Source organism: Vigna unguiculata, chromosome 10 (genome assembly GCF_037176805.1).
Source record: "Vigna unguiculata cultivar grain cowpea cultivar isolate G323 ecotype 2 chromosome 10, ASM3717680v1, whole genome shotgun sequence".
NCBI lineage: Eukaryota > Viridiplantae > Streptophyta > Magnoliopsida > Fabales > Fabaceae > Vigna > Vigna unguiculata.
This window is the reverse complement of record NC_140801.1, coordinates 23832239-23848843: the sequence shown is the minus strand read 5'-3', so window position 1 is coordinate 23848843 and position 16605 is coordinate 23832239. Positions and strand designations below refer to the sequence as shown.

The 16605-nt window shown below is 24.7% G+C and overlaps 1 pseudogene; it reads right to left on the bottom strand.

Moving 5' to 3' along the window:
• Positions 1 to 1045: 1045 nt before the first annotated feature.
• On the bottom strand, positions 1046 to 16169 carry LOC146882333 (putative beta-1,4-xylosyltransferase IRX10L; annotated as a pseudogene).
• Between the last annotated feature and the right edge of the window lie 436 nt (positions 16170 to 16605).

Below are 16605 nucleotides of genomic sequence, written 5' to 3'. Positions count from 1 at the left end.
TTTTTGTGTCCACCTTTAAAAATACTAATTTTACCCTTTAAATATAATAATTTATTAAATTTTTAAAAATTGACTATTATTTTTACAAATATTTTATAAAATCAGCTATTTCTGCTTCTTCTCCACTTCTTTATTTATTAATGGTTATTCTTTCATCTGTTTTGATATATTTCATTTTATTTTTAATAAATATAATTTTAGGTTATTTATTAACTTAATAATATTATAATATTATCACCTACTAATATAATTTCATATTTATTTACACAAACACATTAACGTTGTGTTTACGCGGGTTAAAAGAGAATTACGTTATGTTATTTTAATAAGTAATATATTTATGGCTGTTTTATTTTTATGAAAAACACTAATCTGTATAGTTAATAAAATATTATAATAAAATTTAACAAAATATTATATTATCACGCTTTATCTATTAAATGCATAATTTATAATATCTTACATAGTATATATCCAGTACCAGATTCTGTTGTATGATTCCATTTATTAGAAGCCAAAAGTACATATTTTAATAATTAATTATAAAATTTAAAATATCTCAAAGTTGGACAATAAAAATATAAATATAAAACGTAGTACATTTAAATCATAAAACTGTTTTACTAAACTTTAATACGAAATATTTGAAAAAAAAGATTTGTTGAAGATTCTTACACTCCATCAAATACTTGATAATGCAATAAGTTGCACCACGTCTTTATCTATGGACATCTCTATCTTCAAAATAAGTTTTTCTACCAATGTTTATCTGTAACTGTAGAAGACTTTTCCTAACACTTAATGGAAAATTCAACTTCACATAATAAGGATAACATGCAGTTGAATTAAATATTCTTATGCGGATAAAATCTCAATAACTAATTTTAATTGTGGTCATTTAAATATTAAATAGTGACATCAAAATAAATATAAAATAATAAATTATTATATATATATATATATATATATATTATTAATATTGAAATAAAAATAAACTATTATCTAAAATAAAAAAGAAAACGGTAACACCAACAAATACTCCTATCTAAAATATGGCTTCTAGTAAGATAGATGTGAGTATGGTATTCAACTTTGGAACCTCCTCCTCAGCAACAAATACTTCTATCTTTTCTCATGGGATTGCATCAGCAAATTGCAAAACAATGTCATCTACAATAATAACAGGTATGCAACTAAATATCATAGCCTCTACCAATCTTAGGCTCCAACGGGTCCATCCAAGTGGGTATACGCAAAACACAGCTACTGCATGTCCTTAAAGTACGTGGTTGGATGCTTAGTGGAGACATCAAATAGAGGATTGTCCTTAAAAGTTCTCCCACACTGCTACTCTTGCACCTCTGCAAGATTACACAACATGGCCCGTTTATAGTTAGTCCAAATTACAATAGTTATATGAATCAAAGTCCCTAGTCATTGCATCTTTTATAAGAAAATGTAAATCAGATTTCTTATGCAGCTATGATATAGAAGAAATAAAAGGCTACACACTCAGACATTCTTGTTTAAACTTGTAATAAGGCCTACCTTGCATAATAACCACCTTCAGAGTCATTGCCAACATCATAAAAGTCATCGAAAATACACAAAAATGACCTAGGAGTCTTATTAGGAATTAGGTGGGTGTGGATTTTCTTGGTGAAAAGTATGGAGAAATGGTATTTGAGCCCTCTTTCGGGCATATGTGATTCCTCTGTCCAAAGGTTTGAACCAATGTAGCACGCTTTAGCAGTTAAAGAATCCCCTCTTTCAATTGCCTTCTCTTCCATATACAAATTAATATAAATATATAATAAAAGTGGTATAAATACTGAATGTTGAAAATAATGCACAAAATTTGTACCTCGTAATGAAAACATGCCCCAAAATTTTGAGGAACCACAAAGAAGTGATGTGCCCCCTATGTGAGCCTTCAATAAGGTCAGTTGGAAGAAATAAGCTTTATGGCACTTTTTATCATTTGTGGTCATTGTATACAGGGGTATAAAACCTCTTCTAGATTAAAGTTTCAACAGGGCCAGATAAGAGAAACCGGTGATTAAAGATTTTAGTTGCAAACATATGGTTGAGGCATCTTGGATCTTTTTGCAGAATTTTCTTATTATACTTACTTGGAAGTTCATATACAAAAACCTTCAATCTCACCACGGGATTATCTTCCAATACATCATCAACACTACCTGCAGTTGGTTTAACCACAACATGCTTATAACCTCACAAATTTAAAAAGTGTATTAGATTTCAATATATCTCTAGAAATATAATTGTTTAATATAATTAATTGAGAAAGTACAAATAAAACTCTGACCGTGTATAATTGCACATATGAAGCAGCATAAATCTAGATACTGAATAAGAGCTTAGTTTATAAGTTTCATTAAACTATGTGGTTTCAAACTATTTTAATCCAATACACATAAAACATGAGAAAATATGACCAAATCAATTGAAAAGCCTCACATTCAACTACCACATATTTCCAGCTTATTTATTCAAAGAAAATAGTTAGTTGCATTTTATGGCCAACCCTTTTATTTTAATCCCATTTCTGGATGAAATCCACTATGGTTTACCATGCTAAATATTCTCTCCCTATAGCAATTATCTAAGATTTAAATAGACATCGTTAACCTGCTTCACATTTTATTTATTTCTTATTATTGGTGTAGGATATTCATTAAATAGTAAATATTCACAGTTTTGAAATATTCTCATTTAAAACACAACACTTTTAGTTTCAAGTATACTGCATAATTGCCCATTGATCTTTATTTATACCTCTCTTCTCTTATTTGATCTCCTTCCCAAACCCCAAACCCCAAACCCAAACAAATCCTTCCTTAAGAGTTACACATGCATTGAAATGAGGAAATGTTCTAGCCACGTAATCTAAAAAGTAAGCTTTTTGCCACAAATGCAGACAACAATATCCAAGAGGCCTTTCTACTTCAAGTGGTATTTTTTGATTCCAATATATTTTATTGAAGTAAATATTAATAAAAATAAATGTTTAGCACAAATTTTGGCAGCAAGTAGAAGAAAGTTTTCCTGCTCTCTCCAAGCACGAAAAAAAAAATTGAAGCCTTGTCTACCAATTTTACAAAAAGTTTCCATACTACATTTCAAAAACTAAAAAAGTAAGGACCAGTGTTATACCTCTGAAAAAAATTGTCAGCGAGAATTATTTCCTCTGTCTCCTTGAACTTCTTTCTAACATCCAAATTTAGGTCCTCGAGCTTTGAGCAGGGCTCAAACTCATTTGCAATATCCCTCACCGTACTAATGATAATAAAATAAGCAGTACATTATAAAGATACATAATGGATATTTTAAGTCATACATTACGAAGACAGAATTGATAATATAAATCATATGCAATATCCCTCATCTTCCTGAAAAATGTTTGTGCAAATATAATGACTATTTCACTCTTCACCGAATACAATACAATACCTTTTTCTTAGATGGTATAGCTACCCCATTTGTTGCATTAGATGACCCCGTCCTATAATGAGTACTTGAAATATCAGATCCATCAAACAGAAAGAAGAAAAGAAGAACAACCAAGAAGCAACTAAAAAGTTAATAAATTAAATAAATAGAAAGAAAAGTACATTCATCAAATGAAACAATAAATCGTAACATGTACCTTCTATGTGCTATTTTAACAACAAACACCATCTCCCCAGCATTTCAAACAGCTACAGAAAAAGAAAAAATAAGCACACAGATAAATGAAACGCCTTTTCTTGAAGAGACATAAAAAAAAGGTTTTCTGCAAAGATCAAACATTTGAAAGCAAAATACATAAAACCCAAACCAAGATATGATATAGTTGTAAAATTGTAAAATGGTAAAGACAGAATTGGGAGACATGAAGCATAGAGAACAACACCATCAAGAAAAACATGTACAAAAATCAAGACAGAAACATAGACATCTTCATTTCAGTCATACTTTTTCTTCAATCCACAACCATACACATTACAAAAAATCTTACCCTTTATTCAATCTACAACCATAGACATCGAAAAAGCAACTAAACACACAATAATGATATTAAAAACAAAAAATAGTAAATATACTTCATGAAAACAAAAGGTTTAGGTTTTTCTTCAAGACAATGAAAAAACAAAAGGTTTAGGCTTTTCTTCAAAACAATGAAAAAAGAAGAAGTAGAAAACAAAAGTAGAAGAAGACCATGAAGGAGGAGAAAGAAAACTCAAGCTACTGACTTTAACCAACTATTAAAACGTACTAATCCAGAGGACACCATCTTCATCACAAAAAACCTAAAAAAAAAAATAAACCTTTCATGAAAAAAAGAAGAAGGAACACATAAGAATTAAAAGAAAAATAAATAACACCATAAAAAATAACAGAGAAATCTGAACATAGCTTTCAATAAATACTAACCCACTGCTACAACATATTTAACAGAAAAAACTTACAGAAACATAACCTTTTATAAAGAAGAAGGACCACAAAAGAAGTAAAAAAAATAGCACAATGAAGAACAACAAACAAATCTCAACAACAAACCACAAATAGACGAAAAAAAGAAAAGAAAAGAAGACCACCAACAATAACATCATCATCCTCAGTCATTCTATTTGTTCAAAAATACTTTCTAAAAACGAAAACTTGAACCTTTTCTTCAACCCACAATAATAGATGTATCAAGTATAAAAAAAATAAATACAACAACACCTTCAACAACAACAAAACATGTTCAAGATTTTGTTAAAAATACCTTCTAAAAATAAAAACATCAGTGTTTTCTTCAAAACGAAACACATTGCAAAAATTAAATCTTTCACGAAGTAAAAAAAAAAACAGAATAACAACAACAACAAACACAACAACAACAAACAGAATAAAAAAAAAACTTAAGTTGGTATGAGGAAAAAGAAAGAAGAAGGATTGAAGAAGAAGGAATACGGAAGAAGAAAAAAAGAAATTACCTCGACGAAGTTGATTGCCTTGGAGAAGAAGATCCTACCGATTGCCTTGCAAAAATTAAATCTTTCACAAAGTAAAAAAAAATAACAGAGTAAGAAGAAGAAAGAAAAAAGATCCTTGAAGAAAAAAGAATAAATTAAGAAATAGAAAAAAAAATTACCTACACCAATCAAAACTTCTGTCAACCTTCAACAAAAATAAATAGAAAAAAAAAACTTAAGTTGGTATGAGGAAGAAGGAAGAAGAAGGATTGAAGAAGAAGAAGAAGAAGAAAAACAGAAGAAGAAGAAGAAGGAAAATGAAAGAAGAAAAAAGAATTACCTCAACAAAGTTGATTGCTTGGGAGAAGAAAACCCTACCGTCAACATTCAACAACAACAAACTGGAAATTAAAAACAAAACGAAAACCTAACTTGATATGAAGAAGAAGAAAGAAGAAGGATTGAAGAAGAAGAAAAAAAGCTAACCTCGAGTAAGCTGATTGCTTTGGAGAAGAATGATGCTGCTGTCTGACAACGTCAATCAATATTTAAAAAAGACGTTCGAACCGCGAAAACACAACAACATCAAAAAGACAAAAATACCCTCAATTTTAACCATGTGTCAATAAATTAAAATGTCTATTTCAGTAATTTACCCACACTAAGAATTTCTTAGATATATAGTAGATAATTCCTTTGACAATTTGTCAACCTGTTTGTTATGGGATTTGTCAAATTTCATAACATCAATTGTTTCAGAAACTAATCCCATTTGAGTATCTGTCAACCTGTTTGTTATGGGATTTGTCAAATTTAAGAACAAAAATGTTATTCTTGTATTGGCCAACTCGTTACTTGTGAAATTTTTTTCAATTTTAATATATAAAATATCAATTATTTAAATTGTAAAGAGTAAAAATTAGTAAAAAATTACAAAAGTGTCACAAAAAGAAGAAAATTTTCAAATTTCATAACATCAATAATCCCTTTCACAATTTGCAACAAGTTTCTTCTGAAATTTTGAGCAATTTTTATGAAAAAAACATGATTTATTTAAATTGTAAATAGTAGAAAGTAGTAAAAAATAATTGAAAAATTGTTACCTAGAGATTGAATTTCTTAAAGTGAGAAACAAATTGAATTTGAGTATCCACGAACCTGTTTGTTGTGAAATTTTGAGAACTTTTTGTACATAAAAGAACAATTATTTGAATTGTAAATAGTTAAAAATAGTAAAAAGAATTAAAAAAGGGTTACCAGGAGATGGAATTTGTCAAATTTAAGAACACAAATCCTATCCTAGTATTGGCCAACTCGTTACTTGCGAAATTTTTAGCAATATTTATATATAAAATATCAATTATTTAAATTGTAAAGAGTTAAAATTAGTAAAAAATTAAAAAAGTGTCACAAAAAGAAGAAAATTTTCAAATTTCATAACACCAATAATCCCTTTGACAATTTGCAACAAGTTTCTTCTTAAATTTTGAGCAATTTTTATGAAAAAAACATGATTTATTTAAATTGTAAATAGTAGAAAGTAGTAAAAAGCAATTGAAAAATTGCTATCTAGAGATTGAATTTTTTAAATTTAGAAACAAATTGCATTTGAGTATCACGAACCTGTTTGTTATGAAATTTTGAGATCTTTTTGTACATAAAAGTTCAATTATTTGAATTGTAAATAATTAAACATAGTAAAAAGAATTAAAAAAGGGTTACCAGGAGATGGAATTTGTCAAATTTAAGAACACAAATCCTATCCTAGTAATGGCCAACTTGTTAGTTGTGAAATTTTTTGCAATTTTAATATATAAAATATCAATTATTTAATTTCTATATAGTAAAAATTATTAAAAAATTAAAGAAGTGTGACGAAAAGAAGAAAATTTTAAAATTTCATAACACCAATAATCCTCTTTGACTATTTGCAACAAGTTTCTCATGAAATTTTGAGCAATATTTATGTAGAAAACATGAATTATTTAAATTGTAAATAGTAGAACGTAGTAAAAAACCATTGAAAATTTGTTACCTAGAGATTGAATTTTATAAATTTCAGAAACTAATCCCATTTGAGTATCTGCCAACCTGTTTGTTATGAAATTTTGACATCTTTTTGTACATATAAGTTCATTTATTTGAATTGTAGATAGTTAAAAATAGTAAAAAGAATTAAAAAATTGCTACCAGGTGATGGAATTTGTCAAATTTAAGAACACAAATCCTATCCTAGTATTGGCCAACTCGTTACTTGAGAAATTTTTAGCAATTTTTATATATAAAATATCAATTATTTAAATTGTAAAGAGTTAAAATTAGTAAAAAATTAAAAAAGTGTCACAAAGAGAAGAAAATTTTCAAATTTCATAACACCAATAATCCCTTTGACAATTTGCAACAAGTTTCTTCTGAAATTTTGAGCAATTTTTTTGAAAAAAACATGATTTATTTAAATTGTAAATAGTAGAAAGTAGTAAAAAACAATGGGAAATTTGTTACCTAGAAATTGAATTTTATAAATTTCAGAAACTAATCCCATTTGAGTATCTGCCAACATGTTTGTTATGGAATTTTGAGATCTTTTTGTACATAAAAGTTCAATTATTTGAATTGTAAATAGTTAAAAATAGTAAAAAGAACTAAAAAAGGGTTACCTGGAGATGGAATTTGTCAAATTTAAGAACACAAATCCTATCCTAGTATTGGCCAACTCGTTACTTGCGAAATTTTTAGCAATTTTTATATATAAAATATCAATTATTTAAATTGTAAAGAGTTAAAATTAGTAAAAAATTAAAAAAGTGTCACGAAAAGAAGAAAATTTTCAAATTTCATAACACCAATAATCCCTTTGACAATTTGCAACAACTTTCTTATGAAATTTTGAGCAATTTTTATGAAAAAACATGATTTATTTAAATTGTAAATAGTAGAAAGTAGTAAAAAACAATTGAAAAATTGTTACCTAGAGATTGAATTTTTTAAATTTAGAAACAAATTGCATTTTAGTATCCACGAACCTGTTTGTTATGAAATTTTGAGAACTTTCTGTACATAAAAGATCAATTATTTGAATTGTAAATAGTTAAAAATAGTAAAAAGAATTAAAAAAGGGTTACCAGGAGATGGAATTTGTCAAATTTAAGAACACAAATCCTATCCTAGTATTGGTTAACTTGTTTCTTATTAAACTTTTTGCAATTTTTTTATATAAAATATCAATTATTTAATTTGTATATAGTAAAAATTAGTAAAAACCTCTTAAAGAACTGTGACAAAAAGAAGAAAATTTTCAAATTGCACTAGTGTTATACCCGTGCGTACGCACGGGTGATGTGTTTTTTTTTTCTTTTAATTTTGTATTTGTAAAGTAAAAAATATTAATTATTTTTTGTAAATAATCATTTTTTTCATATATATCATTGTACAATATTATTGTTTATACAAATAATAATAATAATAAATATTGTAGTTAAATATTATTAGAATTAGTATAGATGAATATTACTTTAGCTTTTGTAGTTATATTTTTGAATGGAGTAATTCAAATTTGGTTACATACAAATTTAGATATTTTTTTAATATAAATAAATTTATATTATATTTTTTAGTGGATTGTTTTAAAATTGTTTAGAAATAATCATAAATATTTGATTAGTTGAATAAGAAAATATTATGTTTTTCGATTACTTACTAATAAATAAATTGGTTACAGTTATGATTATTTTGATTATGTTATTTATATATTAAAATGTTATATGATTATTGGTTATTATAATCTTTGGACGGATATATTAATTAAAAGTTTAAATATAGTTGCAAATGTGAGGAATTGTTTTTTTTTTAATATTTTGAGTGTAAAATTACAAATATTGAAAGTAATAGATGGAAAAGGATGTTTAAAGAGGGAAAAAACTCTTTGGTAGATTTATTTGTGTTCTAAGAGAAAGTTTCACCCTAGGAAAACAAAAAGAACTTCATGACTATATCAAGAAAATTGTGCACTAAAGAATACCAAAATTTGTAACCTTGTTTTAATCCTAAAAAAATAAGTTTTAATTATTCACAGGTATCTTTTGCAACAAAATAATTAAAAATAATAATGTTATTTTATACTAACATTTTAAATAAAAATAATACAAGTGTAATAAATATTTCTAATTTTCAATAAATATAAATTCAACTTCTAATTAATAATAAAATATTAACATTAATAAATCAATAAATAAAGAAATAGAATATAAAAATTGATTACATTTATAATAACAAATAGTAGTAAAAATAACACTAATAATCAAATAAAAGTATTAAAATAAAAGATAATTATTGAATAAAATTATAATATCAATGATAAATATATTACAAATTAGGGAAGACAATGTGAATTGAATTCTTGATTTTTTGATTTTTTATATATGCATGTCATTTTTAAAATCAAATATAGACATATTATATATTATATTATGTATTATGAATCCTTTACAAAAAGAACAACACCAATAATAATAATAATAATAATAATAATAATAGAATCACAATAACATTAAAATAATATTAAATATTTGTTAATCCTAATAATATTAATAATATTACAAATAATAATAATAATAATAATTCGAAAAGATTAAATTATTAATCACTCGTATTTTTTTGTTACGAATTAACTAAAAATAAAAAATATTATTTTACACTCATTCTGATTTGAATACCAATACTTATAATAATAACACTAATATATTGTGTGTTATACCATACTAATAATAATAATAATAATAATAATAATAATAATAATAATAATAATAAAACAGTATATGTATATTGTGGTTGACATCAATGTAATAGTATAAACATATTGTAGTTTATGAATCCGTACAAAATAATAATAATATTATTATGAAATAATTAAATAATTAATCACATGTATTTTTTGTAATAAATTAAATAAAAAATAATAATAATATTTTACACTAATAATAATTTCAATACCAATCCTAATAATAATATTAATATTGATATATCGTGTGTTATATCAATACTGATAATAAAATAATAATAATAATAATAATAATGTAAGGATATTGTGCATTATAGATCTCATAAAACATAAATATAAAACAATTGAAATTGAGCTTAAAATTTATCGATAGAAACACATAGAGTATATATCCATTGCTAAACTAAAATGTAAACATAATAATAACAACAATAATAATATAATAATGATAATAGTGTAGAAATAATAATAATAATAATAATAATAATAATAATAATAATAATACAAAGTAATATCAATATTAATAATAATAGTGATAGTAGTAGTAGAATAATATCAATACTAATAACAATAATAAATATTCATTAATACTAATAATAGTAATATATTATTAGTTACATGAAGAAAAAAATATTATTGTATGATTAAAATTTATAATTAAATTTTTGAGTTATACATTACATATGTTGTATTAAAATGAGATGCATATTCACTTTTGTTGTTAAAGTAAAATGTATATATTTTATATTATGGATCCCTAACAAAGTAAAGTCGAGGTTGATCTTAAAGTAACACTCGTAAATAAAAATAACTTTAAACAATATTTAAAAATAATTAGCCATATAAAATTATAAAAAATAAGTTAAATTTAAAATATTTTAAACAAAAGTGAGAGATCCATTCATAATTAGAAAACTAAAAGCAATTAATAAAATTAATTGGTCAAATATTAAAAAAATTAGAAAAAATCATATAATTATTGATTGTAAAAATAAGATGTAAACATAGAATATATTATGGATCTCGTACAAAATAATAATAATGATTAATGAAATAATAGTAACATTATTCCTAATAATACTAATTTTTTATTAAATCAAATCATATTAATATTAATAGTAGTAATGTAACATTAGTTAAGTGAAGTAAAACAATATTCTTGTATAATTAAAACTTGAACCATATAAATAAAATGTCTACACACAGTCATTGTTAATGTAAGATGTACGTAGGTTGTGGGTTACAAATCTGTATAAAATAAATACAAACAGAAAACAAAGTTGAAGTTGAGCTTAAAATTTATCAATAGAAACACGCATAGATACAAACAACTTAAAACAATATTTAAAAAAATAGCCATATAAAATTACAAAAACAGTTAAACTTGAAATATGATAAACAAAAGTAACATATATTAAAAAAGTTAGAGTAATGTGAAATGCATATGTACATGTGATTTATAGAATGAATGCATTAGGAATATGTACAAAACTATAATAATAAAATAATAATAATAATAAATATTTTATTTATTGATTCAAATAATAATAACAAAAATACTAATAATTACGATAGTATTAGTAATTACCAATTAAAACTCCATTTATAATTAAATAAATTTAAAACAATTAATGAAATCAATTAATTGATAATAAATATTTTGAAACTAATCATATAATTATTAGTTACAAATGTATAAGTTTAACAGATTTCAAAATATATGGAATAAAAAAAAAATCCATTCATAATTAAAACATTAAAAACAATGAATGAAATTAATTGGTCAATTAATGAAAAATTTTTAGAAACAAATCATATAATTCTTGATAGCATAAATCCATTCGAATTTGTACATACTATTTAAGTCATTACTAAATTAAATTTTTCATTTATTTAGGTGTGAATCATTACCTCTAAAGAAAGTTTCTTTATAAACCTCTTTATTAAAATATTATCTAAAGTAATATTATTTTATATATTTATCTATATTATTTTAAGAATAACTATGTTATTTTGTTGTGAGACATAGATCGTTAAATTATGGTAACATGAATCTTATTTAATAATATAAATGTAAACTTTAGATTTAATAGTTAAACATACAAATTTTAACCGATTATTATAATATAAACTTATGGTAGGTATGTTTTAGATTTGTTATATATATATATATATATATATATATATATATATATATATATATATATATATATATATATATATATATATATATATATATATATATATTAGTATAAGATATTTAGTTATTGTGCAAGAGAATTAAGTAGGTTGATTGTTCACTTTTTATAATTATTTGTTAAGTTGTTGAAAAATTAATCAGACGTTTGTAACATAATTGGTGTTAGAAAAATTAACAAATATAGAAAATTTAAAATGATAAATAATTATGTAAAGAGGAATTTAAAAAAATATAAAATAATTAATGAAATTAAAATAAAATATAATTATTGAATAAAAGTATAATATAAACAATAGTAGTGATTTATGATGCATCGATACTTCAACTTTGATCACGTATTCGTGTCGGACACGTATCGTATCTGATACTTTAGAATACTTTAACAATAATTATCAATGAAGTATTTAATTTATAAAATCGTATTACCCTACAATAAAACTTCTGAATAATGACCAATTTTAGTAACAAAAAATAATTAGTCATTATATAGTGACCAATTTGATAGCAAAAAATAATTCCAAAAAATTATAATTGGTTTCTAATTGATAATTAAAATTGTTTCAATTATGAATTGGTTTTTTAAATTTGTCACTAAAATAAGCTATCAGGTTTTGGCTACCAAAATAATTGGTCTCTAATTAGGAAATTTGGATTTACACATTAACAATCGTATATTTATTATGTTTGTATGAATTATTGTGAAATTTTCAATATTCATATATTACGTATCTATCACGTATTGTATCCTATTATGTTATAAATAAACGTACCGACGTATCGAATACGTGTCGTATCCGATACACGTATCTTATCTGTGCATCATAGGTACTGATAAATATATTACAAATTAAGGAAAGGATGTGAATTAATTATTGATTTTTTTTAAAATCAAATATAATCACTACGATTAAAACAATGTGTCTCCACTCTAATTAAAAAAATAAATTAATATTAAAATTGACTTTTGTAACAGAAAGTAATAAAATGTAATAAATATTTTTAATAAATATTAATTCAAAACTTGTTGAATAATAAATGAAATAATAATTTAAAATATATATTTATTGATTCAAATAATAATAACAAAATTAATAATAATTATAATAATATTATCGATTATCAATCCAAAACTTCATCCATAATTAAAAGAATTTAAAATAATTAATAAAATCATCTAATTAATAAAAAATTTCTAAAAATGAATCATATAATTATTAATTTTAAATGTATAAATTGAAAAGATTTCAAAATGTATGAAACAAAAAAACAATCCTTTCATAGTTAAAAAGTTAAAAACAATTAATGAGATTAATTAGTAATTAATAAAAAATATTTAAAGACAAATAATATCATCATTGATTGTATAAATCATTTTCGATTTGTGTACAAATCATTACTAAATTGAATCTTTTATTTATAACAACATTTTATTTTGTATATTTATCTTAAATTATTTTAAGAGAAACAATGATATTTTTTGTGAGATTAAAGATTTAATTTTAAGTTATATAAATTTGATTATTGTTTAAATAAATAATTGTGATACTATTACACTTATTTTTTTTCTTCAGTATGATTTAAATTGCTATAAAAAGCTATACGTAGTTCCATATTCTCTTTTTGTACAGTAAAAATGCAATCAGAATTTGTCATCCTCCTTAGTCCTCCTATTTTATCTTTCTCTCTTTTTGTTAAACCACATATGATTCCACTTATGTACACATAATACATAAAGTTTTACAACATCACTATAATTCTTTTCCATATTGGAGAATAACTGAAATTATAATTGTGTGATCAGAAGTTTGAATATATCAAGTACCCAACAAAGGTTGAATAGCTTTGACTACAACACTCATGTTTGGTCTGTAATCAACTTCGTATTGAACACAAGTTGCAGCAACAACAACCATCTGAAACTAAGTATCATGTTATCCATGAATATTTTTCTTTTTTAAAATTGATCTTTTATTGTCCTAGTATATGTAGTTCCTTTTAATATTCTTAGGAAAAAATATAGGTACGATTCCTACACTAAAATTTGTCAAATTTTCTCAGCCTTAATTAATACCTTTATATGTACTGAAATTGAGATCATAAACAACATACAAATATTGTCTTCAAATTGCTAAACTAAAACTAATGAATACATCCAAAAAATCTCCACTTAAAGGTATACAACATTTTAGATTCAAATTTTGGTCTTTTGCATATCTAGAATTTACTACCTAAACAAAATATAGAATTATAATGCTACCTCTACTGAGTTACATTGCATAGTTTTCCAATTCATATACATATCGTTTCAAAGATATAAGCAATATAATATTTTCAAGGACATTTAGCAAGAAAAAGGAAAAATAAAGTAAATTGTGAAAGGTGGATATTCTCCTCCCAATCTTGTATGAACACACTGCCTGACTTTATCTTCCCTGAGTTTTGGTGAAGCCTGAAACAACATGTATGAATTGTTAGCATTTGTGTCATTATCTATAATAAAAGGAGTTACACTACTGGCTCCAAGTTCCTATCGCATTTAAACATGAATAAAAAAACAAAACCATAACACATTTAAGAGAACCATAAAAGAAGAGTTACATTACTTGCTCCATGTTATTATAGAAACCTTCAAAACAATTCCTTAACAACCAACACAATTCATCAAAGCCTCAGACTTAGATCCCTTGCTGTAAATACAAGTATCACAGTACAAAAAGTTTAATTCAAAGGAAATATAAAAATCATGAATCAAAGTCTAAGACAGAAAGCATTCAAAAGTTCAGGACCTGCAATTTTGACTACAACAATAACATTGGATAATATATGAGAAAAAATGGACAGTAGCACTTGATTGAGCATTCATTTCTTCTTGGATTCCGAATCGACAATCCATAATTCATAGAGCGCATTGGATAATCCTTCATAAACTAATATTAGCCACAAAATAAATATTTAACTAAACCACACAATCACGATGACAATAATTTAATAAAACAACAGTAGATATCAATAGATCCAACATTGATCCCAATCCACCCATTTAACAATTTGGAATGTAAAGCCATAACAACTTTTGAGAAATCACAAAATAAGAATTTCTCTTTAAAAACAAAAAAACAATTGACAAAGACAATGAAAAACGATATGTAGAAATTGCCAAAAGAAACACTTCAAAATTAAAACCCGCAGAAGATAGTTGAATGAAAAAAATAAGAGAAATTGGCAAAGGAATAATTGAAAGTGGACAACTTTTCGAGGGAAATGGAAGGAAGAAGTAATAATAGGGATCTTTGGACAAAGGAAGTGATTGTACTTCCTATTTACCATCCCGATAACCTCTAACTTTCTCACAATATTGAACTGCAACTCCATAATCTTTCCACTGGGGTTCTCCAACTAAATTTCAAAAAATCAAACCAAAAACATAAAAATTAGCAACTTGAAACCCCAAAAAATCACAAAAAAAAAAAAAAACTTAACCACGGTAAAACAAAAAAATATGAAAACAAAGGACATCAATTAAGTATTTAATACAGAAAACAAAAATTTAAATTCAAGTGCAGATTCAGAATGTCTTAAAGGCCATCCTACAGAACAAATTTTATCTAATATCCAAGTAATACATAATTAAAATTCAAATAAATGTGCACAAAGAGAAATTCCCATTTCATTTAACTAAAGTTTTCACCTTTAACATCAATTGATTTTGTAAGGCTGACCTTTACTGGGATGAGAAACTCTTCAGATCTACAGTGGTTGATCATAAGGGTTGAAACATAGAGCAGAAATTGACATGTAGTACCACCACCCTCAATAAAACTTCACAGTCAAACACAAGCAAACATATAGAACAATACTTAACATTTTATTTAATTTTCTCAATAAACTTATTAAATATTTTTGCTGTATTGTTAAAACAAAGTAGAAAAAACATTTAGAAATTAATTCGGGAACATATTGGAATAAAATTGGAGGTTCTTCTCGAAGCTGAGGTTGGACTTTGAATCAGACCTGTACATGTGAGAACAGTTATTAGAAACTGAAACTAAAAAAGAAATGGAAAGTGGAAGAAAGGTACGAAGAGGAAAGGCATTAACTTTTTCTTGCCCATTTGCTGCAAATCTGAAAAGGAACAGGAACAAATGAGTTGCAAGGCTGACCTTTATATATACATCACACTAACCTGAATCTACAAATAACCACAAAACTTACCCAACTCGTCAACCATAAGCATGAATAATCCAAAAGAAATGTTATTAGGAAGAAGATGAAGTGAGCAGGAAAGACGAAAATACTGCGAAACCATAAAAAAATGGGAAACATTGATCAAACCAAACGGCAAGTTGAATAAAGACAAAATGATAATAAGAATAATGAAAAAATTGAAACTTTAGAACCCATAAGACAAAAATGGAAACTCACTAATGCAACTTCCATGCAACTTCTATGCCAGCCACCACGTCCTATGCCAAAGAACTGATACACCAAAATAATTAAAAACTTCAAACAGAGATTGTAATTTGATGGAATCACATAAAGCAAATAAATTTATAAAATTTCCTAAGGGTTTGATAGAGTAACAGAAAGCAAATAAAATTTAACAGAGATTTGTGAGGATTTGAAGAATTAATAGAAAGCAAAGAAATTTGATAAAGCATGGAAAA